Genomic DNA, 24,983 nt, shown 5'->3' on the forward strand with positions numbered 1-24,983 from the left:
AAAACCTCATAAAGACAATACTGGACTAGGATTTCAAATCGATGAATGTTCAAATAAAAAAGACAAAGGCAAGTAAGTCAAGGTGGAAGAAGAGAAGAAACTGGAAGATGAAAGCAATATCTGGAATCAGAAATATACCACAAGAAGACCAGTGATTCATCAACTGAATGCACAAAGGTACCCATCTTTTAATGGTTATTGTTTTGAATGTAATAAATTTGGTCATAAGGCTGCAAAATGTAGAAGCATGAAGGAACTAAACACTCAATGTTACAATTGCAAGAAGTTTTGTCATAATGCAAATTATTGTAGGAATCACATTATGAGTCAAAACTATTATCCGATTGGAATGAATGGAACAAATAGTTATAGAATATTTCATGGATGCAATGGTTATGGTCATAAAGCTAATCAATGCAGACCAAGAATACACTCGGTGAAATTAGTGCAGAGGAACATTAAATGTTATAAGTGCAAAAATATGGTCAAGACTTGTGAATCTAAGAAAAAGGAAGTCACAACCTATGGAGAAAGAAGGAGGTGACTAATGCAAGCAAATCCAATGTATTGGAATTTGGTGCAAGCACGTCTTCCTCTAGTAATTGAGCTTGTTACTTTGGCTTAGGGAGATTTTTCAAGGAAAATAATTCAACCCCCCTCTCTGAAGTAGTTCATGATGTGGGTTCAGCAATATTGTGTTGGATATGCAATTCATTACTTTGGTAATGATGTTGATGTCATTGACTAGAAACTCTTTCTAATAGGTAAACCATAGAAGTGACTAACAAGATAAATATAGAACTTTGAAGATCATTCTCTACATTATGCGAAGAATGGAGTCAAAGGAGTAGAAAAGTGTGTTAAGAGTGGAAGTGGTGCAGTTACTGGTTAGGAGGGACCTCGAAGAGATCAATCTGGATCAAGCAGCAAGAATAAACAGAATGGAAACAAGAGGATGTGATGGAGGCAATGCAAAACTAAATGAATTAGATCATGAAAACTGATTACAAATAACCGATAACATCCGAGATACAAGATTCGGCTCACTGACCTACCACATAAATGCTCAATTAAAGAATCAGTCAAGTTTGGACCTCTAAATCTTAAGATGTCTTCTATATTTTCTTTGATAAATTGTGATGCTTAATTACATTAATTTATATGGTCAAGAGGGATCCAGGTTGGCACAAGAGGGATCAAATATTGAAGAACAAGATCAAATGTGGAAATAACTAGGTCAGCCTCCGCTAAAGAGTTTCCTTTGGAAAATCCAAAGGATGAAGTGAGGCCTAGAGGGAAGGTTGGTCATGCACCAAGGAACATTGGAATCAATGAACTAGGGCTCCACAAGAAACAGAAAGGATCCGCAAGATTCACCAATAGTAAAATAGGTCTAGGTGGTTCCAGTGTTCTAAGCCAGAAAAATGTCTTGGAATCCAAAAGCAATAACTTGCCAAAAAATAATCCAAACGTTTTGCGGTTCAAGAATAAGGAAGATAATCATGTTATCAATAAAAATCTAGATCTGCAAGATCCAATGCACAAATGCAAGAAAATACATAAAGAAATGCTAAAACTACAAAACGGAAATTAAATTGAAAAGAAATTTTTTTGGTTGATGCAAGATTGCCAAGAACTAGGGATTCTCCTACATCAGACATCCGGAGTTGTTGAAAAAAAGTGAGTCCATCACTTTGTTGGGGCTAGAGGAAAACCAAGGAGGTCCGCCTCTGCTTGATAAATCCAAGATGAATCTTCAACTAGTATATCCTTTCATTTCACAAGATACTCCTTGTACTTACTACTCCAAGTACTTGCCAATCCTACTATCCAAAACATCTTCAATCTGCTTTGGTTCCTTTCAAGGTAACTGCTTCTCCAAGTCTGCAATTCTTTCTTCACTGAATTCGGATTCATGATACTTATGTAGATCTGTAATGTTGAATACAAGTGAAATACTCAAATTATCTGGTAGCTCCACTTCATATGCATTTTCGGAACTAAATTTCCTCAATATTTTGCAAGGTCCAAACTTCTTCATCTGCAACTTGTTATATGTTCCAATTGGAAGTCTTTCTTTTCTTAGATACAACATTACTTCATTGCTAACTTCAAATTCCTTATGTCTTCTCTTCTCATCTTCTTTCTCCTTATACTTGTTATTCATATCCTTCAAATGTTGCTTAACCTGAGTATGCAAGTTCTTCATGTGATCTGCAAATTCTTCTTCCTCTACACTCCACTTGTCTTCATTACTGATATCTCTCAATTCTAATATACCTCTACGGTATGCTCCAGTAACAATCTCAAAAGGTTTTCTTCCAATACTCTTGTTTACTGAATTATTGTAGGCAAACTCTTCTTGTGCAAGAATCAAGTCCCAACTTCTAGTTTTCTCTCCAACTAAGCATCTCAATAATTTCCCAAGCTCCTATTTACTACTTCTATCTATCCATCAGTTTGTGGGTGAAAAGTAGAACAAAACTCCAAATCTGTCTTCATCTTCTTCCAAAGTGTTCTCCAAAAATAACCAAAAAACTTAGTGTCTCTATCTTAAAACTATGCTCTTAGGTAATCCATACAATCTCACTACTTCCTTGAAAAATAATTCAGCTACATGCATTGCATTTGATGTCTTTTTAAAAGGTATGAAATGAACTGATAGGGAGATACTCAAAAATTGGCTCAAATTGTGTGTTTGTAATCAATTTAGCTTGCAAGTTCCCTCAAAAGTAATTGTTGAAGGTTCTATCACTTATTTAGGTACTATTCCTTGATGTCTTTCCTTCTCTATGCTTCAAACCAACCCTGAGGTCTTCCTACCATATTAGTTCTTGTTTTCATTCAAACTTGCTCTCAAGTCTCACAAAGGTGAAACTTTGCTTCTTTGTTCCAAATACCAAGATCACACACCAAGAGTTGTAGGAGGTTTATAAAATTATCTAACATGCTCTTAGGCTTAATTCAACTTGGTTTGGTGGTCTTTCACTTTGTCTTCTTACCCGATTTGAAGAAAAGCTCAAAATAGGGCTACAAGAAAAGAGCCCCAATTAGCCCTCGGAAACTGCCAAAATGCTTATAACTCCACAAATTGCCAAAACACCTCATTAAAATTTTGTATTTATGGATACCATTTATGGAGATATTTCAATTCTTTTCTATGAGGAGGTCTGACATGACCGTACAATGATTGTCCTATATATGTGCCTAAAAACAAGGGGTTTTAAGGGTTTCAAGTTTTCTAACACCCCAACACCATTCCAAACACTTCTTCAGACCACCAAATCTCTTGAGAAGGTTTTTACCATCATTATGAAGCCTTCCAACTTCTTGACCTGCAAACATAAATACAAACACTTGATGTGCAACCAAGTTTCAAGAGGAAAAGTGCTCAAAAACCATTGTATTTCAATACTTTGGCTTCTCAAAATGCATTTCTCAACTAATTATTCATTGGAACACTCTTACATATGGCTTAAAAGCTCTAATAAAACTTCATTTAACCTTGGGAAACCAAAATAAGGTTCACTTGGTGAGGGTTTGTAGAGCAACTTTGTTTTCACCATGAAAGTTCACTAGCCAAACTATAGGAGCTCGCCTAGTTAGCAACAAAAACCCCTTTCTTTGCCATTCCCAATAAATAAAAAATTGTATGTACAAGAAGTCTATGTACAAAAACTTGACTCTTAGAGGCCATGGAGAAAGAGCCAAAGAAAATCAAGTTGCTTCCATTATTGAAGCCAAACCATTACTCAACCGAGAATAAGGTAAAACAAAATAATTTTGCTACAATGATAAAAATTCACACCAGCACACAAAACCAGGTGAAAAATATTTTAAAAAACATGGACCAACTTCCCAAATGAAAACAGTATGGCCAAATGCTCAGGAAGTACGAACTGCTATACCATTTGGAGCAAAAAGTGTGAGAAAAATGACAAAATCTTGAGTTTTTGTATTGAAATATTCTTTGCTTCGAATTACAACCTAATACAAAGTTGTGTGAGGCTTTAAATAGTCACTCAATACCCAAATAATGCCCAGGTATGGACCAATAACCACCTTTTGCCTTTTTTTTACAAATTTTCCAAATATTGTCAAAATGTTGCTTAACAACATTGACAATTTTTGGTACAAGGAGCATTTTTGAATTGTGAGCCAAATAGACTTAACTCCATCATGTGAAATGGTTTTCTAGAACCACAGAAACATATTTCAATTCCTATCAAGGCTTTATAAGGATTTTTGACTATATTTCCACAGTTTGCCCATTCTAGGCTTACAAAGCACAATAGGTCAAAAATAGACCCAAAACTCAACAAACAACAAAACTAAGACACGAAAGACACTAAAAAACAATAAAAACACTCTTTAGACATACAAAAATTCCATTATTCAATCTTGACCAACATAGGCCATTTCAAACCAAAATTTGATGAAGTGCTCCATTAGCTTCACTAAGTGCTCCTGCACCATACTCCCCCAAAGACAAAGAAGTCAAGTGACTCGGTTTGGCACCAATGAGGGATCAATTCCAAACTAAAGAAAGTCTGATTCAGGTACCCAAGTATCCTCAGATTCTAGTTTTTTCCTCCACTTGATCAAATGATCCATATAGACCTGGTGTCGAGTCTTTTTGAGAATCCTAGAATCCAAAAAAATTTCATCTTGAGGCATGGGTGTAGAAGGAAGAGGCGGGTCTGAAAGTGATTGGTGAACATCTGAAACTCTCTCATCCTCCTTGGGAATGTACCCTTTGTATGCAACCAAATTTTCAATATTGAAGATAGGAGACAATGCAACATCATTAGGCAAATCAACCTTATAAGCATTAGAGCCATAATTAGCCAAAACCTTACAAGGACCTATTCTTCTCATTTGGAGTTTTCTTGGAATTCCTTTTTGAAGTTTGGACTTATTCAAGTGCACCATCACAAAGTCACCAATTGAAAATTGTACATCTTTCCTTTTTGCATCAACTCTAGCTTTGACCTTCTGTGAGGCATCTTGGAGAGCTTGCTTTACTTGATCATGAACCTCCTTCATACACTGGGCTACATCATCACCTTGACCACTTCTTTGTTGCACATTACCAAGGTTTCTCAACTCCATAACACCCCTTGGGTGCATACCATATACTATCTCAAAAGGACTCTTACCAGTAGACCTATTGACACTGTCATTGTAGGAAAACTCTGCTTGGTGAAGAATCTGATCCCAACATTGTCCATACTCTTTTTTAAAACACCTTAAGAGGTTTCTAAGTGTCCTATTGACCACCTCTATTTGGCCATCGATTTAGGGATGATAGGCTGAACCAAAAGACAACTTAGTACCCAATCTTTTCCAAAGATTTTTCCAAAAATGTCCAAGGAGTTTGGCATCTCTATCTGAAACAATACTAATAGGCAAATGATGGATTTGAATAGCCTCTTTGAAAAAAAAGTGTGCAATGTGACTAGTATCATGAGTAATTTTGCAAGGAACAAAATGTACCATTTTACTGAATCCATCAACAACAACAAAAATGCTATCAAAACCAAGATTTGTTTTGGGTAAACCAACCACAAAATCCATACTCACACACTCCCATGGCCTTGTAGGAGTGGGTAATGGCTGATAAAGACTAGCATTGGTAGATGTGCCTTTTGCCTTTTGACAAACCATACATTGCTCAACATACCTCTTGATATCCCTTTGCATTCTTGGCCAATATTAGAAATGTTGCACAAGTTCCAATGTCTTGTTTGGACCAAAATGACCACTCAAACACCCATTGTACTTCTCTTAGATCAGATTTTCCCTCATTGAACCTTTGGGAACACACAACTATCCACCTCTAAACAAAAAACCATTTTGCAAGGTAAAGTCTACATATTCACTATGAAAATGGTTTTGAAATTCTTTACAAACATTGTAAATGGCTACAAAATCTTTATCATTTGGATACAAATCCTTGAAGCAATCAAATCCAATGCTTTGAATCTGCACTTCTTGCACTGTTAGTAGCCTTCTACTCAAAGAATCTGCTACTTTATTACATTGTCCCTTTTTATTCTTAATGGAAAATGTATATGATTGCAAGTACTCAACCCATTTAACATGTCTATGACTCAACTTATCTTGTGAATTCAAAAAACTAAGAGCTTGATTATCTGTGTAAACAACAAACTCTTTGGGCAGAAAATAGTGCCTCCATTTTTGAAGAGCTTGGACAAGAGCATACAATTCAAGATCATAGGATGAATACTTCTATTTTGCATCATTGATCTTTTCACTAAAGAAAGCTACTGGTCTATTATCTTGACTCAAAACAGCACCAACTACTATGTTACTTGCATCACATTCAATAGTGAATAACTTATCAAAACTAGGAAGAATGAGTACTGGTTATGTAGCTACCTTTTGTTTCAAGAGTTCAAACCCCTTATTAGCTTTTATGGTCCATTGTCTTGACTCCACCTTTAATAGTATCTAGCATAGGTGCACAAATCTCACTGAATCTCCTTATAAACTTCTTGTAGAACTGTGCCAAACCATGAAAGCTTCGCACTTCACTTGCTGTTTTTGGTGTTGGCCAATTGGTGATGGCTTCCACCTTTGATGTGTCCATTTTCAAGTCTCCACCTGAAACTACAAAACCAAGATAGACTAGTTCCTGCTTCATAAACTCACATTTCTCCAAGTTTATTGTTAGTTGCTCATCATACAATTGTTGCAATACAAATTTAAGATGCTTTAGATGTTCATCTTTCATTCTACTAAAAATCAAGATATCATCTAAGTATACAACAACAAATTTACCAATAAAATCTTTAAGCACTTCATTCATGAGTCTCATGAATGTACTAGGAGAATTAGTGAGACCAAATGGCATAACAAGCCACTCATAAATTCCTTTATTAGTTTTGAAGGTTGCTTTCCACTCATCACCTTCCTTTATCCTAATCTAGTGGTAACCACTCTTGAGATCAATCTTTGTGAAAAACTTTGCACCTCCCAAGCAATCCATTAAATCTTCAATCCTTGGGATAGGGAATCTATATCTGATAGTGATTTTGTTAATGGTTCTTGAATTTGTGCATAGCCTCCATGTTCCTCCTTTCTTTGGTGCTAACACTATAGGTACGGCACAAGGACTTATGCTCTTCCTTATCAAACCTTGATCCAACAACTCTTGTACTTGTCTAGCCACTTCTTTATTCTGTACTAGGGTCATCTTGTAGGCTGCTTTGTTGGGTAATGAGGCTCTAGGAATAAAGTCAATTTGATCACTTATGGCTCTAGTAGGTGGTAGGGTTGCTGGTACCCCATCACTTATGTTTTCTTTAAAGTTGTCTAGTATTTTATGCACTTCATGAGCTATTTGAACCTTCTTTTCTTTCATTTCTTCCTTTGGTTTCACTATGAGAGAAAATCCTACTCCTTCACCCTCTTTAAGAGTGTTTATAAACTCTTTTTCACTTACCAGCAAGGCATTTAGGTTTTTGGACTTGTTGCCCTCTCCTTCATCATTTAAGGACTGAATTTTGTAAGTAAATCCATCTTTTAGAAAAGAGTAAGAGTTTTTCTCACCATTATGAATGGCTTTTATATCAAATTGCCATGGCCTACCCAAAAGTAGGTGGCAAGCACCCATTTGGAGTATGTCACACAAGATTTTATCCTTATAAACCCCTATTGTGAACTCAACCCAAGCTTGTTAATTCACCACCACATGATGCTCCTTGTTGAGCCAACTGACCTTATAAGGACTACTATGTGGAACTCTTTCCAATTTAAGTTTATTTGTTGCTTCCTCTGACACAATATTGTCTGTAGACCCTGAATCTGTCACCACTCTGCAAACCTTACCCATGATCTTGCACTTGATTCTAAATAAAGATCTTCTTCGAGTTGGTTCCTCTTTGTTTGGCTCCTTAATCAAGACTCTTCTCATCAGTAAACTTTCCCCATATTCTGAAGCTAAGCTCACTTCTTGTGTCTTGCCACTTGCTGCATCTTCTTGTACATATATCACTCTTCTTTCACCTCCTTGAGATGAAGAATATTTCTCAGGGCATCTATAGGTAGGATGACCCAACTTTTGGCAATTGTAACACTTCATGGTGGAGAAGTAGGACCCTCTTCCTAGTCCACTAGATCTACCTCTACCTGGGTTGCTATATCCCCTTCCTCTATAGCTGCTCTTGCTATTAGAATCCCCACTTTGCTCTATAATTTTGGACTCTCCTTGGGACCTTTGATCAAATCCTCTTCCACCAAAATTGCCTCTATTGCCTCTACCATCTCTTCCCATACCTCTGCCTCTATTGCTTTGTTGTTGCTTCTTCCTACTTTTCTCTTCCACTTTGAGTGTCAGTTGATAGCACTCTTGCACTGTATTGGGACACAATAAACTCAACTCTTCTTGTATGTTCCATCTCAAGCCATTGAGGTATCTTGCAAATTTTATTCTCTCATCTTCCACAACCTTTGACATCAAACATAATCTTTGAAACTCCTCTGTATAGTTGCTCACATCTAACTCCCTTTGCCTCAAATTTTGCCTCCTCTTATGTAGTTGGATTTCATAATCATCTGGTATGTAGGTTTCCTTGACCTTAGACACCATTCTTTTCCAGGTTGTTGTAGGTCATTTCCCCTCTTTTTCTCTCTCAACTTAATTGAAATTCCACCATGTTAAGGCATCCCCTCTCAACCTAGAATTAGCTACCTTCACCATCTAGGCCTCTGTCACCCCATCACATTCAAGGTGATTCTCCAGGCCTTCAATCCATTCCATGACTAAATCTGGATCCATCTTGCCACTAAAAAGAGCTACACATTCTAAGGTTTTACCACTCAATGCCTTCAAGGCCTTCAAGAAAGGTTCTTTTTCAAGAACAGGGTCAAGTATAGGCAGCTCATCTTCTATTGCTACCAATTTTCCCTTATCGTCCACCTTATCACTCACTTCTCTAGTCCTGACCTCTATGGAAACTAGTTTTATCTCTAACTGCTCCAATCTCTCCCTTAGTGCTCTATTTTCATCCTCTTGGTCTTCTACCTTCTTGGCTAGCTCAACATTGGTCACCATCTTGAAACTACTCACTTCTACCCAGGACTTACTTCTTGCTCTGATACCACTATAATAGGGAGATACTAAAAAATTGGCTCAAATTGTGTGTTTTTAATCAATTTAGCTTGCAAGTTCCCTCAAAGGTAATTGTTGAAGGTTTTGTCACTTATTTAGGTACTTTTCCTTGATTTCTTTCATGCTCTATGCTTCAAACTAACCTTGAGGTCTTCCTACCATGTTAGTTCTTGTTTTCATTCAAACTTGCTCTCAAGTCTCACAAAGGTGAAACTTTGCTTCTTTGTTCCAAACACCAAGATCACACACCAAGACTTGCAAGAGGTTTATGACATTGTATAACATCCTCTTAGACTTAATTCAACTTGGTTTTATGTTCTTTCAATTTGTCTTCTTACCCGATTTGAAGAAAAGCTCAAAACAGGGCTACAAGAAAAGAGCCCCAATTAGCCCTACTGCCAAAATGCTTATAACTCCACAAATTGACAAAAAACCTCATTAAACCTTTGCATTTATAAATACCCTTTATGGAGATCTTTCAAATTTTTTCTATGAGGAGATCTGACATGGCCGTACAATGACTGTCCTATATATGTGCCTAAAAACAAGGGTTTTTAAGGGTTTCAAGTCCTCTAACACCCCAACACCATTCCAAACACTTCTTCAAACCAAAAAATCTCTTGAGAAGTTCTATACCATCATTATGAAGCCTTCAAAACTCCTACTCTACAAGCATAAAGATAAAAACTTTATGTCCAACCAAGTTTCAAGAGGAAAAGTGCTCAAAAAACATTGTATTTCAATACTTTGGCTGCTCAAAATGCATTTCTCAACTAATTATTCATTGTAACACTCTTCCATATGGATTAAAATCTCTAATAAAACTTAATTCCACCTTGGGAAACCAAAATAAGGTTCACTTGGTGAGGGTTTGCAGAGCAACTTTGTTTTCACCATGAAAGTTCACTAGTTGGGCTATAGGAGCTCACCTAGTTAGCAACAAAAACCACTTTCTTTGCCATTGCCAATAAAAAAAACTAGTATGTAAAAGAAGGATATGTAAATAAACTTGACTCTTAGAGGCCATGGAGAAAGAGCCAAATAAAATCAAGTTGCTTCCTTTATTGAAGCCAAACCCTTACTCAACCGAGAACAAGGTAAAATAAAATAATTTTGCTGCAATGCTAAGACTTCACACCAGCACACAAACCTAGGTGAAAAATATTCAAAAAAACATGGTACAACTTCCCAAATGAAAATAGTGCAGCCAAATGCTCAGGAAGTACGGACTGCTATACCATTTGGAGCAAAAAGTGTTAGAAAAATGACAAAATCTTGAGTTTTTGTATTAAAATCTTATTTTCTTCAAATGCCAACCTAATAAAAAGTTTTGTGAGGCTTTAAATAGTCATTCACCACCCAAATCATGCCCAAGTGCGGACCAATAACTACCTTTTTCCTTATTTTTATAAATTTTCCAAATATTGTCAAAATGTTGCTTGACAACATTGACAATTTTTTGTACAATGAGCATTTTTGACTTGTGAGCCAAATAGACTTAACTCCACCATGTGAAATGGTTTTATAGAACCATAAAAAAATATTTCAATTCCTATCAAGGCTTTATAAGGATTTTTGACCATATTTCCACATTTTGCCCATTTTAGGCTTACAAAGCACAATAGGTCAAAAATAGACCAAAAACTCAACAAACAACAAAACTAAGATAGAAAAGAAACTAAAACACACTAAACACACTCTTTGGACATAAAACAAGTCCTTTTTTCAATCTTGACTAACATAGCCCATTTCAAACCAAAATTTGATGAAGTGCTCCATTAGCTTCACTAGATGCTCCTGCACCATGAGCCATCTTCGAGAATCTGTCCACCACCACAAATATAGACTCGTTCTCTTTGTGTGTCTTAGGAAATCCAAGTATTAAATCCATGCTTATGTCTTCCCAAGCTCTAACCAGAACTATCAAAGGCTAATGCAATCCCACATTCTGACTACTACCCTTTGCAACTTGACAAACATTGCAGCTCTGCACAAATTTCCTAAAATCCCTATGAATCTGAGGCCAAAAGTAATGTTCACTCACCAATGCTACTATTTTTTCAATGCCAAAGTGTCTTGCTAATCCTCCACTATGCTTCTCCTTTATCAGATTCTCCCCCATAGAACTCTTAGGTATACACAACTGAACTCTTTTGAATAACATCCCATCCTCAATGAAGTAATCTAGCCATTTGCTTCTATCTACCATAGTCGGTGCTCTACATGCTTTCCAAGGTTTTGAAAAATCTAGGTCATCATCATACAAGGTCTTCAACTCTTCAAATCCTAATACTATCACTCTCATCTCTATCAGCAAATTCATCCTTCTACTTAATGCATCAGTGACTTGTTGGCATGATTGGCATAACTGATGCAGATGAAGAATGATGACTGAACCGATAAAGGATTGTTTGTGATGACATTATGATGAAGAGATTGAGATTGCATGATTGGATGAATTTTATTAGTTATTTGTGTTGTCATTGATGGCAACTAGTGTTTACTATGTTGTATTTTGACATCTAAGTCCTTTTGGTATACCGGAAATGCCTTACCGGTATTGAAGATAGTGGACTGGAAATTAGGACCTTAACCAGTAAATGAGGAAATGTTTTGAATAGATCTAGCGATTGGTGATGATTTAAGTGTTGCATTTTGGAATGTGTTTGCATCATTGTAATACATATTTGGTCAGAACCGCATCATGCTTTGATGATCGGAAGCCATGTTTATGATTTTTGTTGTATGTTTGCTAGGGTTTAAGAAGGGTTTAAAGACTGGTTAAGAATTCTCTTAACCAGTAATGATTTTTGGTTTGGCGGTGATCTACATCAAGTTCAAATGTTGGTGATGACATGGGACATTTGAATATGGAAGTGTTCGAATGAATTTTTGGTGCATTTGAAGATGGAATTTCTTATGAAACAGCGAAGTGCTTAGAACAATGTTTTAAGGGTTTGACTTTGTATCGGATCGAGAAGCGATGATCATTCAATGGTTGTAATTGATTTGTAATTAATTTTAATGATCCATATGATGATCAACGATGATCTGTAATGAGTTGTAAAAGATCTCTGATGATCTATGTTGTAAGACTTAGGGTTTTGTAACCGACTAAGTTGTAAAGGCTATTTATATCGGTACAGTTGATGTTTGTTATGTCAGTGTTTTTGAGAAAAGTGTGAAGCTGAACCAGAGTATGAGATCTTCCAAAGTGTATAATATTTGGAGAAAGAATTGGATCTGATCAAGCAAGCAGTTAAGTGCTATAACCAGATCATTCATTGTTGTTATCCTAATAGTTACAATAGCAAAATCCCTTAACTGAGTAGGTCCTAATAGGCCTTTCATATAAATCCCTTAACCATGTAGCTCAACATCTGAGTGTTAAATCCTCTTGCGATGTTGATCCTAATAGGTCAAAGCTCCTAACAAGGCTCATCATCTAAATCCCTTAACCGGGTGACTCCTAATAGGGTCTATTCCTAACAGGGCATCTTTGTAAGCTTCTAATCAGGCTAGGCTCCTAACAGGGCACATTCTGAAAGAGTGCACATTTTTTGTGGGTACCAATTCCCATCGTGGTTTTTCCCTATTTGGGTTTCCACATGAAAAACATGGTGTTCATATGGTGAATGTTTTTATGTGTTGTTATGTTTTACTTTCAGTTTATGCATGTTGATGAACACTTAATGAGCAATTCTGATAAAATTGGTTTAACAGTTGGTTATCAGTGATTACCGGTAATGGTAAAGAGTTTATTACTAGTTAATGATTGATTTGGTGAAGTTTTGTAAGTTCAAGTTTTAAGTTTGAAATTGTTGTTAATACTAATTCACCCCCCCCCCTTCTCAATATTAACTAGATCCTCTAAGATTAATAATTGATATTAGAGAATTGGTCCTCTGTGTGCAAAAAGCTTAATATCTTGAGGGAAAGATCTTGAAGAAAAATGATGAAGAAGGAGGGTCCCAAGTTTATAGAGGGCAACTACCGGATCTGAAAAGACCGAATGAAGATATACATTAAAGGATTGGGTGCTTAGTATTGGAATCATGTGATAACCAGGTTTGTTGCTCCTACTACCAACCTCTTGACACCGAATGAGCTTAAAGAACAACAAGAAAACATTCAAGCCTTGGAAGCAATTGCAAGTACCTTATCTGATTCTAAGTATATAGATGTTCATGGATTAGAAACTACATTTGAGGTATGGGAGAAATTAGAATTGATTTATGGAGGAGATGAACATGTTCAAAGAGAAAAAGAAGAAAGTTTAAGAGGTAAATTTGATGATATGAAAATGGTTGATGGTGAGAACATTGCACAATATAGTCAAATGATTAAAGAAGTTGTAAGTGGTATTAAGAGTTTTGGAGGTAAGATTGATGATGATATTGTTGTTATTAAAATGCTTGGAACTCTCCTACCACAATATGGTATTAGAGTTTCTACAATTCAAGAACTGAGATCTATTTCTAAAGATAAAGTCATTGTTGATTCTCTTACTAGAAAGTTGACTACATTTGAGTTAAACAACTTTGATAATAGTGTTTCAAAAGCATCGGAATCTTCTTTTAAAGCTTTTGTAACCGGTACATCTGTTAGGAAAGGAAAGGATATTTGTCATAATCATGACTGCAAGTCTAGTCATGGAGGTAGCAAAGGTGAGGATGATAATGAAGATCATCTAATGGAACTTAAGGCACTATTGGCTAAAAGATTTATGAGAGGCACTAGTAAGTATAAAGGTAAATTACCTTTGAAGTGTTTTTCCTGCAATAAGATTGGACACATTTCTGCAAATTGTCCTAACGGTGATAGAAAGGAAAAGTTCAGGAAATTTAAAGGAAAAGGATAGAAACATTACTATGTTGCAGTGGATGAAGGTGTGACTGATGAAGAATCAAAAGAAGATGACAATGAGGAGATAGTGATTGTTGTTGTGAAGGAAGATCTGACCAATGAAAAGGCATCGGTGTCTCACATGGATAGTAGTGATGAATGGGTAATAGATAGTGGTTACTCACACCACATGACCGGTGATAGAAACAAGTTCTTATCCCTTGAAGAATTTGATGGTGGTGTGGTAACAACTCACCCTGCATGATTAAAGGTAAAGGAACTATTTCATTGAATGGAAAAAGTAATGCAGATGATGTCTTTTGGGTTGATGGATTAAAACATAACCTTTTGAGTGGTGTTCAATTAAATGATAAGGGATATCTTCTAGAATTTAAAAGTGGAGTGTGTAGGATTCTTGGAAGTAATGGAGAATCGATTGCTACTGGAAAGAAGAAAAGAGGTAATCTATTTCATCTTAATACTAATGTGAATAGTTGTTTGGTGGAAAAGATTGAATACAACTGGCTATGGCACAAGAGGTTTTGTCATGTGAATTTTGACAATTTGATAAAGGTTAGTAAATCAAGTATTGTGAGAGGTTTTCCCCTGCTTGTTAAACTGGATAATGTGTTATGTAAGGATTGTTAGATAGGTAAGGTGACTTTTGTATCTTTTAAGAGTAAGTATTTCTCTTCAGAAAATATTCTAGATTTGGTTCATACTGATCTTTGTGGTCCTGTGAGGATTAAGAGCTATTTTGGTGATAGATATTTCATTATTTTCACTAATGATTTTTCCAAGATGATGTGGGTAACTTTTTTAAGGGAAAAGTCTGAGGCATTCAATAAACTCAAAGCATTCAAAGCTTTATTTGAGAAATAAACTGGGAAGAATTTGAAATGTTTGAGATCTCACTGGGGAGGAGAATTTACTTATGATCAGTTTGTGAAGTCCTATGATGAACAAGGAATCAAGAGGTAGATGTCAGCTCCTAAAACTCCATAATAGAATGGGATAGCAGAGAGAATGAATAAAACAATTTTTGAAGCTTCTAGAACCATGTTGATTCAAGGTGAAGTACCGAAAATGTTTTGGAGAGAAGTAGTTAGCATTATTGTTTACACTTGAACTGGGTACTTGTCAAGAGAGGTAACAACAAAACACCTTATGAATTATGGCATAGAAAGAATCCTAATGTAAGTTACTTTTAAAAAATTGGGAGTAAATGTTTCATTAAACATGATGATTTCACTGGAAAGTTTGATGCAAAGTGTGATGAAGGTATTTTTCTTGGTTACTCTACAAAGAGTAAGGCTTTCAAATGTTATAACAAGAGAACAAAAAGGATCATTGAGAGTGCAAATGTGAAGGTAGTTGAACTCTCTGAGAAATCTTGTAAGACCAGCAGATCTAAACTTGAGAAACATGAATAAAAAACTTGTGTTTATTGAACCGGAAGTACAAAAGAATGATCAGCAGGAAAATGCAGAAATAGGTACTCAACCGGTAAATGAAGAAAGTGATGAAGAACATGAAGAACATGAAGTAGAAGGCACAACATGGGAACTGGTAATACCAAGATATGTCAGACTAAATTATTTAGAAGAACAAATTATAGGAGATAAAAATGTTGGTGTACAAACAAGAAGGAAAATCTGAGAAAACTCATGTCTGATTTTTACTATTGAACCTAAAACAATAAGAGAGGCATTGAAGGATGATGATTGGATTAATGCTATGAATGAGAAATTAGATCAGATAGAGAAGAACAAGACATGGACACTTGTACCTAGACTGAAAGACAAGAATGTGATTGGCACTAATGGGTCTTTAGAAACAAGTTGAATAAAGAAGGCAAGGTTGTGAGGAATAAGCAAGGTTGGTATGAAAAGGCTATGCACAAGAAGAAGGAGAATATTATGGAGAAACCTTTGCACCAGTGGCAAGATTAGAAGGAGTAAGAATCTTACTTGCTTATGTTGCATTTAAAGGCTTTACGGTCTACTAGATGGATGTTAAATCTACTTTTCTTAATGGAATCCTTGAGGAAGAAGTGTACATAGAACAACCAGATGGATTTTCTTTGTCTAATGATAAAGATAGGGTTTGCAAGTTACATAAGGCACTATATGGATTGAAGCAGGCACCGAGAGCATAGTTTAAGAGAATGCATGCACACCTGATCAAGATAGGATTCCAATGTACCAGTAAGGATAGTAGCATATATCTTAATACTGATGGAGACAGAGTGTTGATAGCTAAAGTATTTGTAGATGATATAATTTTTGGAGGTGATGATGATTTATGTATGGATTTTGCTAAGGAGATGAAGAAAGAATTTGAGATGTCTCTAATTGGTGAGATTAAGTTTTTCATTGGGTTGCAGGTCCAGCAATTGGACGGTGGAATATTTATCTATTAGAGTAAGTATGTAAAGGAAGTGTTGAAAAAATTTTGCATGGAGGATTGTAAACGGGTTGGTACTCCAATGGTGACAAGTTGTAAATTGTCTAAACATAATGATTCACCCTTTGTTAATGAAAAAGAATATAGGTCCATGATTGGTAAGTTGCATTATGTTGTTCACAGTAGGCCTAATATTGCACATGTTGTTGGTTTGGTTGCTAGATTTGAGAAGGACCCCAAGGAGACTCACTTGGTAGTGGTGAAAAGGATATTCTAGTACTTGAAGGGTACAATAGATTACGACCTATGGTATCCTTATAAAAATGATTTTTCTTTGGAAGTGTTTATTGATACAAATTGGGCAGACAATGTTGATGACAGGAAAAGCACTACCAGTGGAGCTTTTCTTCTTGGAGGTAGATTGGTTGCTTGAAAAAGTAAGAGGCAAACATGTGCATCATAGTCAACAATAGAGGCAGAGTATGTTGCAACATCAATGAATTGCATGCAAGCAATCTAGATGAGACATGTGTTATTAAATTTTAAACTTGATATGTCTGAACCAATAACTATTTATTGTGACAATACAAGTGCTATTAATATTTCAAAAAAATTTGTGTTACATGCAAGGACAAAGCACATAGAATTAAAATATCACTTTCTATGGGAGAGAGTACAGGAAAGACAAGTTAGAATGGAGTATGTGACAAGAAAAGAGTAACTAGCAAACATTTTCACAAAACCATTGCCAAAGACTAGGGCTAGTGTAAGATCATGGGGGGCCAAAAAGTGGTGATATGAAAAAAAATATCCCTCTCCACTTGCCTAAAAACGTGAAAATCCATGTTGACTTTTTGCTTGGCCTGGGTGTCAGTACACCTTGCCATGGTAAACACCTAAGCAAATCAGATATCGGATAAAATCGGGTATCTGATAATTTTGGATATCCAATTTTTATAGGTAATTTTAAATAAAAAATAAATTATATAATATATAATATATAATAATATATTATATATTATATAATATGTATTATATAATATATTATTATATTATATATTATATTATTATATTATATATTATATTATAATATTATAATATTATAATATATTATATATTATTATATTATATAATATAAAGTTATTGTAAAATAATTTAAGTATAAAAATCGGATATCCAATTTTCTGAGACAATATAATTAGACTATGACAGCCCATGAGTTATTTTTAACCCACGGGCTATGTGATTTTTTTGGAATCCGATATTCGGTTATTAGACCCAAATTTGCTAAAAAATACATTAAAAGATAGGATTTTTATTGTTTTCAATCATTTTCATTCATTTTTTGTCTTTTTTTTAATGTTTATTTATTTTTTCACTGAAAATGTGGTTTTTTTCATGAAAACTAGGTTTTTTAAAATCAAATACAAAATTGTTCAAATTTGTTAACTAAATTCAATTGCTTACATTCAATTAGGTTAAAAATGGGGGATAACAGTGAAAACATTGATCAATCACAACCGCAACAACCAAACCCTCCTTTGCCAAAACCCCCCTCAATTCAGGATTTAATTGTAGAAAATTTGAACCAATTGAGGGGGATTGCAGATGTCTATCATTTGATCCCTCGCCTAAACCCAATGTTTGATCCCCTCACATCAATCATAAAGAGTATGGAAACCATCACTGAGGAGCAAAATGCCACTCTTTTGTGGTGAGATTCTATGAGGGAATAATATGCGGATGGCTTGTCCTATAAGGAGATCAAGGATCTCGAGATATCCAAAGCTGCTATTGTCGCATTGTTTGTGAATCCCCACACTAGTCAACCCGTAGACCCCAAAAAAAAAAAAGTTTCTATTAAATGGTGCACAAATGAAGGTATTGTAAAACCTTTTGGGATCGTTGGTGGATGGTTTTCGAAAAACCACCCAACAACATTCTTGATGTACCCTTCTACTTCATAAAAACATTGTATGCTTAGTTTGTTTTAGGAAAACATGTGAACTACTTTGACATCCAACCTTTCCAGGGTGTGGGTTTAGGTATGCCCCAAAATAGACCTCGGGCAGTCAGAGTAGTCCAAGGCCCATGTGTCCCCCCTCCTCCTATTGATCCCCCACCTCCAGTGCAGCATCTAGATATCATTTGTGAGGCGGCATCACAGACCATATCGGCTATTCACTCTTTGAGTAGCCTTTTGGTTTCTTAGGCTGGGTCAGTAGCTCAGCCTACTTTTGATGGTAGTAGTGCATCTGGTGGCATTGACATGTCCTCCTCGGCTCCACAGATTTGCATGTCCCATAGTTGTGTAATGTGTGGGCATGTATGCTTGGGTCCAGTTGGACATCCTGTTGATCCTCTCATGCACAGTGTAGATTATGAGGTGCATGAGATGCACGATGCACCAGATGTTATGACATAGACTAGAGGATACCCTGGGGAGTCCTCACATGCTAGAGGTGAGGAGGCACCTTCATCATACATTAATGATGTAGTGATAAGATTTGCATTTTCATGGTTCATTCTAAATTTTAAATGAATATTTATAATCTAGATAATATTAAGTACTAATTTTTATTTACATGGTCTATTTAATAGTTGATGACCGAGGAGGAGTTGACACAGATCCAAGAGGGCACCTTGATGGCCATTTCATTTGGCCTTGATATCTTGATGGTACATATATTATTGCACCTAATCATTTGTATTTTATTGTATAGACATGCTCATCATTTATATTGGTATTAATTAGATTATGTAGTATCTTGCATGTATATCTTATTTTACTCTTGTAGGGCACAAGCAGAATGAGTACGGGGCTGTGTGAATTAGGATTCGGTAGTGGAGTTGGAGACAAGAAAAAGGTAATTGAATGCAAACACGATTGAATGAAAAGTTTAAATAACTTATAGTGAGTATACACGTCTAGACGTAGATTGATAGTTTCATATACTTGTTGTGTATATGTACAGAGAATTCTTGGCTTCACATCCTTGTTGACTACACTCAGTATACCTGAAGATGAAGAAGAAGAAGAAATTCCTCGAGTACATGTGTGTTTATTTTATTTTGTGTTTAGTAGATATAATTTGTTATTATCGGTGACAATTATATCCTAACTTGTATCAATGTCATGTTTGTGAACATATGTAGGTTGTGTATGAAAATAATGAAAACATACCTCCTCTACCGAAGACATACATCAAGAGTCCTGCAAAGATGAAGAGAAAATGTGGAGATGAGGTAAACAAGAATAGTTCTATTATAGTTCATTTTTATGTTAACTTTTTGAATGTGAGTTATATAATATGACAAATCTTAATCATGGTTTGTTTTTTCTTGTGCAAGATCCTTCAGAGCCGAGCAGTGCGATGAACAGGATCGATTTTGATGATCCATCAATAGCTTAGGATGTTATAGATATTTTTGGGATGCTTACATGTCTAGTTGGCATGTATATTTTGTATATGGACATGCATTCACGTATATAGACATACATTTTGTTTGAGTTGGCGTTTATACCATATTTGTGTATGGACATACACTTGTAATCATTTGACATTTTCATATAGACATAAGTTGATATTTGATCATATAAATTGTTTCTCATATGTACATGGTGTTATCATGGAAATATTTAATCTTCATTCCAATAATTAACAATAGTTAATAATGGTTATTTAATGAACAATACAATTCATTTCATTTCATCATAAGTGTTGTTTGTATAATGAACAATACAATTCATTTAATGAACAATACAATAAAATTTACTTAATCAACAATATAATAGAATTAATTATTATCCTATGCATGCTCCTATTTCTCCCCCCCCTCCACTTAGTCGAACGCTTAGGGTCATACCCTACCGGCGTCGTCCCTTGAGCACCCTAAGTGCTAAAAATTGTCAAACTTTGATGGGCCCTAACTCAGAATTCATAGCACCTGTCAATAATCCATTTGAACCTATGGGGCCATGAGAGAGGTCCCTAGAAAAGCCTATATTTTTTTTTCAAGTTTCCCTATGGTTTTATTAGGGCAGCATTTTTTCGGTTGGCAAAAAATCATCAGTCTCATTTAATCGAATGTTGTCACGTGGCCAATTTCTCGTTCTGCTCGTCATGATAATGAACCATCAGCTCTGACATGTCTAGTTAGGCATTATTACCCTATGCATGCTCCTATCTTTCCCTCCCACTTGGTCAAACGCTCAGGGTCATACCCTACCGACATCGTCCCTTGAGCACCCTAAGTGCTAAAAATTGTCAAACTTTGATAGGCCCTAACTCAGAATCCATGGCATCTACAAATGATCTGTTTGAACCTACGGGTCCACTAGATGGGTCCCTCAAAAATCCTATCTCGGTTTTTCAAGTTTCCCTGCGATTTTATTACGGCAACATTTTTTTGATTGGTGAAATAATCATCAGTCTCATTCAATCAAATGTTGTCACGTGGCCAATTTCTCATTCTTCTCGTCATGATAACGAACCGTCAGCTCAGACATGTCTAGTTAGGCATTATTACCCTATGCATGCTCCTATTTTTCCCCCCCACTAGGTCGAACGCTCGAGGTCATACCCTACCGATGTTGTCCCTTAAGCACCCTAAGTTCTAAAAATTGTCAAACTTCGACGGGCCCTAACTAGGAATCCAGGGCACCTACAAATTATCTGTTTGAACCTACAAGGCCATGAGAGGGGTCCTTACAAAATCTTGTATAAGTTTTTCAAGTTTCCCTAAGGTTTTATTAGGGCAGCATTTTTTCAGTTAGCAAAAAAATCATCTCTCATTCAATTGAATGTTGTCGTGTGGCCAATTTCTCATTCTGCTCATCATGATAATAAACCATTGGCTAAGACATGTCCAGTTAGGCATTATTACCCTATGCATTTTCCTATTTTCCCCCCCCACTAGGTCAAACGCTTGGGGTCATACACTATTGGCATCATCCCTTGAGCACCCTAAGTGCTAAAAATTATCAAACTTTGACAAGCCCTAACTTGAAATCCGTGGCACCTACAAACAATCTATTTGAACCTACGAGGCCATGAGAGGGGTCCCTACAAAATCCTATCTTGGTTTTTCAAGTTTCCCTATGGTTTTATTAGGGCAGCATTTTTCCAGTTGGTGAAAATATCGTCAATCTCATTCTGTTGGTATTTTGGTATGGTTTTGTCATTGATGTCAACACCTACTAAAACACTAGCACTTTGGAGATCTAGCAGCATTCACCGGCAAGCAAGTAACTACTGCACAGTTACTAGTATATAGTTCACCGGCAGGATATAATGATCACCGGCACTTGGAATGATATGGAAGACACCTGGTAATGTCAAAGACATTGTGTGGACACTTTGTTTTGAAGAATTAATCATTGGTATAATCTTATTTGTGTATTTGCTTTTACTGGCAAATAGGTCTAGGGTTACCTAGGGTTACACCGGCAGGTTTATCTTTTCCAGATCAGCATGGCATGCTATGAAGATGATTTATTATTGTTGTAAATGCATTAAGCTGACATGTTTAATCGGTTATTGCATCGGATATTATATTATTTGTAAAATGTTTTTATTGTAATATCTTGTAGAGATGACCTACTAAAATTGGTCTTAGGCTATGGTATAAATGTAAGATCTTATTTGTAAGATCGAATGTGGAATGCGAAAAAGGATTGTGAGAAGGTATATGCGAGATTAAGCAGAGGTATACACAAAGACATCATTTAAAGGTGAAGCTAGGTTTTTGTGAAAGCATATCAGCATTACACCGGTACTGAATCCAGCATATGAAGATGCTATTTTGTGCAGTACATTCTTATTGGATTTAACCATCCAACTGTAGTCAGTGTGACTCCCATTTGTGATTGAGCAATGAGCTCTAGGTTGTTGGCCTTTTTGCATGTCCAGACCCCATTTATGTACACTTACTATCTACAGTAGTATCATTTGATTGTGGGTAAGGTTTCCCACTGTGGGTTTTCCCCTTACATGGTTTCCACATACAAATATTGATGTTATGTGTTATGGATGACTTTATGTTTATGTTTCATGCATTAATCTTTACCGGTATAGCAATTTATTGTTAACACTATCTACCGGCATACTTAACTGGTTTATCGGTATTAAGCTTTAAGTTGGTTAAGTTTTTTTTGGTTTGAATTTATTAGACAACTGATTCACCCCACCCCCCCCCCCCTTCTCAGTTGTCTCCAGGACCTCACAATTGGTATCAAAGCTTAGTCCTCTTTTTGCAGAAGTTTAACAGCTTGAGGAGATCCAATGACTACTAATTATTTCAAGAAGGACAGTCCTAAACTTGATGGAACCAACTATGGGATATGGAAGATCAGGATGGAGACACATCTGAATTGCATTGGTAAAGACATCTAGGAAGTTACAAAGAATGGTTATATTGCTATTGTAGTTGGTCAGACTACTCCAACTACCTTAGCTAAAGATGAGGAGAATGATTGCAAAGCAAGAGAAGCACTTTTAAGTGCTTTATCAGATCAACAAATCATGGGATTATCAGATAGGTCTACTACTAAAGCTATTTGGGATCATTTGGAAACACTGAATGAAGGAGATTCCATAGTCAAGATTGCAAAACTTGAAAGCTTCCGAGTCAGGTATGAACATCTGAAAATGGAAGAAGATGAAAGGATTTCTGCCTTTATGGAAAGAGTAAATGAAATTGTTTTGGGTATTAAATGTTGTGGAGAAACCTTGAGTGAGGATGAAATTGTTTCAAAAATCTTAAGAGGTTTGCCACCGGCATATAAAATGAAGGTTACTACTATAAATGAGTTGAGAACAATGCCTAATACATCAGTAACTAGGGATACATTGATTGGAAAACTTTCAGCTTTTGAAATTGAGGAATTTGGTCCTGTTGCTACTATAAAGACAGATTTGGCCTTTAAAGCATCAACATCATCTGCTCCATCATTTGACAAATCAGATTGGAAAGCCTTTTATGCAAGAGAACTTAAAGAAACTAGGAAGGAGAATGAAGAGCTTGAAGAACTTGAAGCACTATTTGCAAGGAAAATGTCAAAAGGTCCAGTTGGAAGTAAGTATGAAGGTAAAGCACCCTTTAAATGTTTTAACTGCAATAAGATTGGTCATATGGCTTCGAGATGCCCTGATAGGCTAGAAGGACATACAAGCCTAATCCTGAATATCAGAGATACAGATTTAAGAAGAACAAAGACAAATCTTGTTACATTGTTGATGAAGGTGTGACTGATGATTCTGATGAGGATCCAGCAGACAATGGATGGGTTTTTGTTGCTATAACAGAATATCAATCGACACCTACTGCTCAACCAATAGAACAAGCCCTATCAGCTAAAGTTGAAGTAAAGGATGAATGGATCATTGACTCAGGATGCTCACATCATATGAAAGGAGAAAAAGGTAAATTCTTGAACTTTCAAGAATACAATGGAGGTTTAGTAAGATTTGGAGATGACAAAGCCTATTCAATCAAAGGTAAGGGTACAATATCTCTTGATGGTAAGAATAACACTGACAATGTCTACTATGTTGAAGGATTAAAGCATAATCTTTTAAGTGTTGGTCAATTGGTTGAGAAAGGATTTCAGTTACAATTTAAAAATGGAAAATGCAAAATCATGAATAGAACTGGTTTGGAAATTGCAACCGGTAATAAGATTAGAGGTAATATCTTTCATTTGAATAACAGTGAAAAGGCATGCTTGATTGCACATATAGATGAAAGTTGGTTATGGCATAAGAGACTCTGTCATGTAAACTTTGATTGCATGGTAAAGATTAGTACTTCTAAGGCAATTAGAGATCTACCTAAAATTGTGAAACCTTAGAATACAATTTGTAAGGAATGTCAATTTGGAAAACAAGTTAGAGCTAGTTTCAAAAGTATTCCAGAAAAATCCAATAATGCTCTTGATTTGATTCACACTGATTTATGTGGTCTAGCTAGAACTAAAAGCTTACAAGGTGATAGATATTTCATGCTAATTATTGATGATTATTCTAGAATGTGTTGGGTTACTTTTCTCAGAAAAAATTAGAAGCACTTGGAAAGTTCAAACTGTTCAAAGCAATGGTTGAAAATGAAACCGATAAGAAAATCAAATGTTTAAGATTAGATCAAGGAGGAGAATTCACATCTAAGGACTTTAATACATTCTGTGAAGTGAATGGAATCAGAAGACAGTTATCAGCACCTCAGACACCACGACAGAATGGAGTTGTTGAAAGGAAAAACAAAACTATCTTGGATGCAGCAAGAAGCATGTTATCAAAAGCAAATCTACCACATGTGTATTGGAGAGAAGCAGTCAACACAACCGTCTATACATTCAACAAAGTTCACATCAAAGGTTAAACTAGTAAGACCCCTCATGAACTATGGTTTGGTAATACTCCTACTCTTAAGTATTTCAGAATTTTTGGAAGTAAATGTTATATTAGAAGAGATGAGTATATTTGCAAATTTGATCCTAGAAGTGATGAAGGAATATTTCTTGGTTATTCATCTAAGAGCAAGGCATATAGTTGTTTTAATAAGAGATTGCAGAAAATTGTTGAGAGTACAAATGTAA

The sequence above is a fragment of the Cryptomeria japonica genome, chromosome 4 (assembly GCF_030272615.1).
Source record: "Cryptomeria japonica chromosome 4, Sugi_1.0, whole genome shotgun sequence".
Taxonomy (NCBI): domain Eukaryota; kingdom Viridiplantae; phylum Streptophyta; class Pinopsida; order Cupressales; family Cupressaceae; genus Cryptomeria; species Cryptomeria japonica.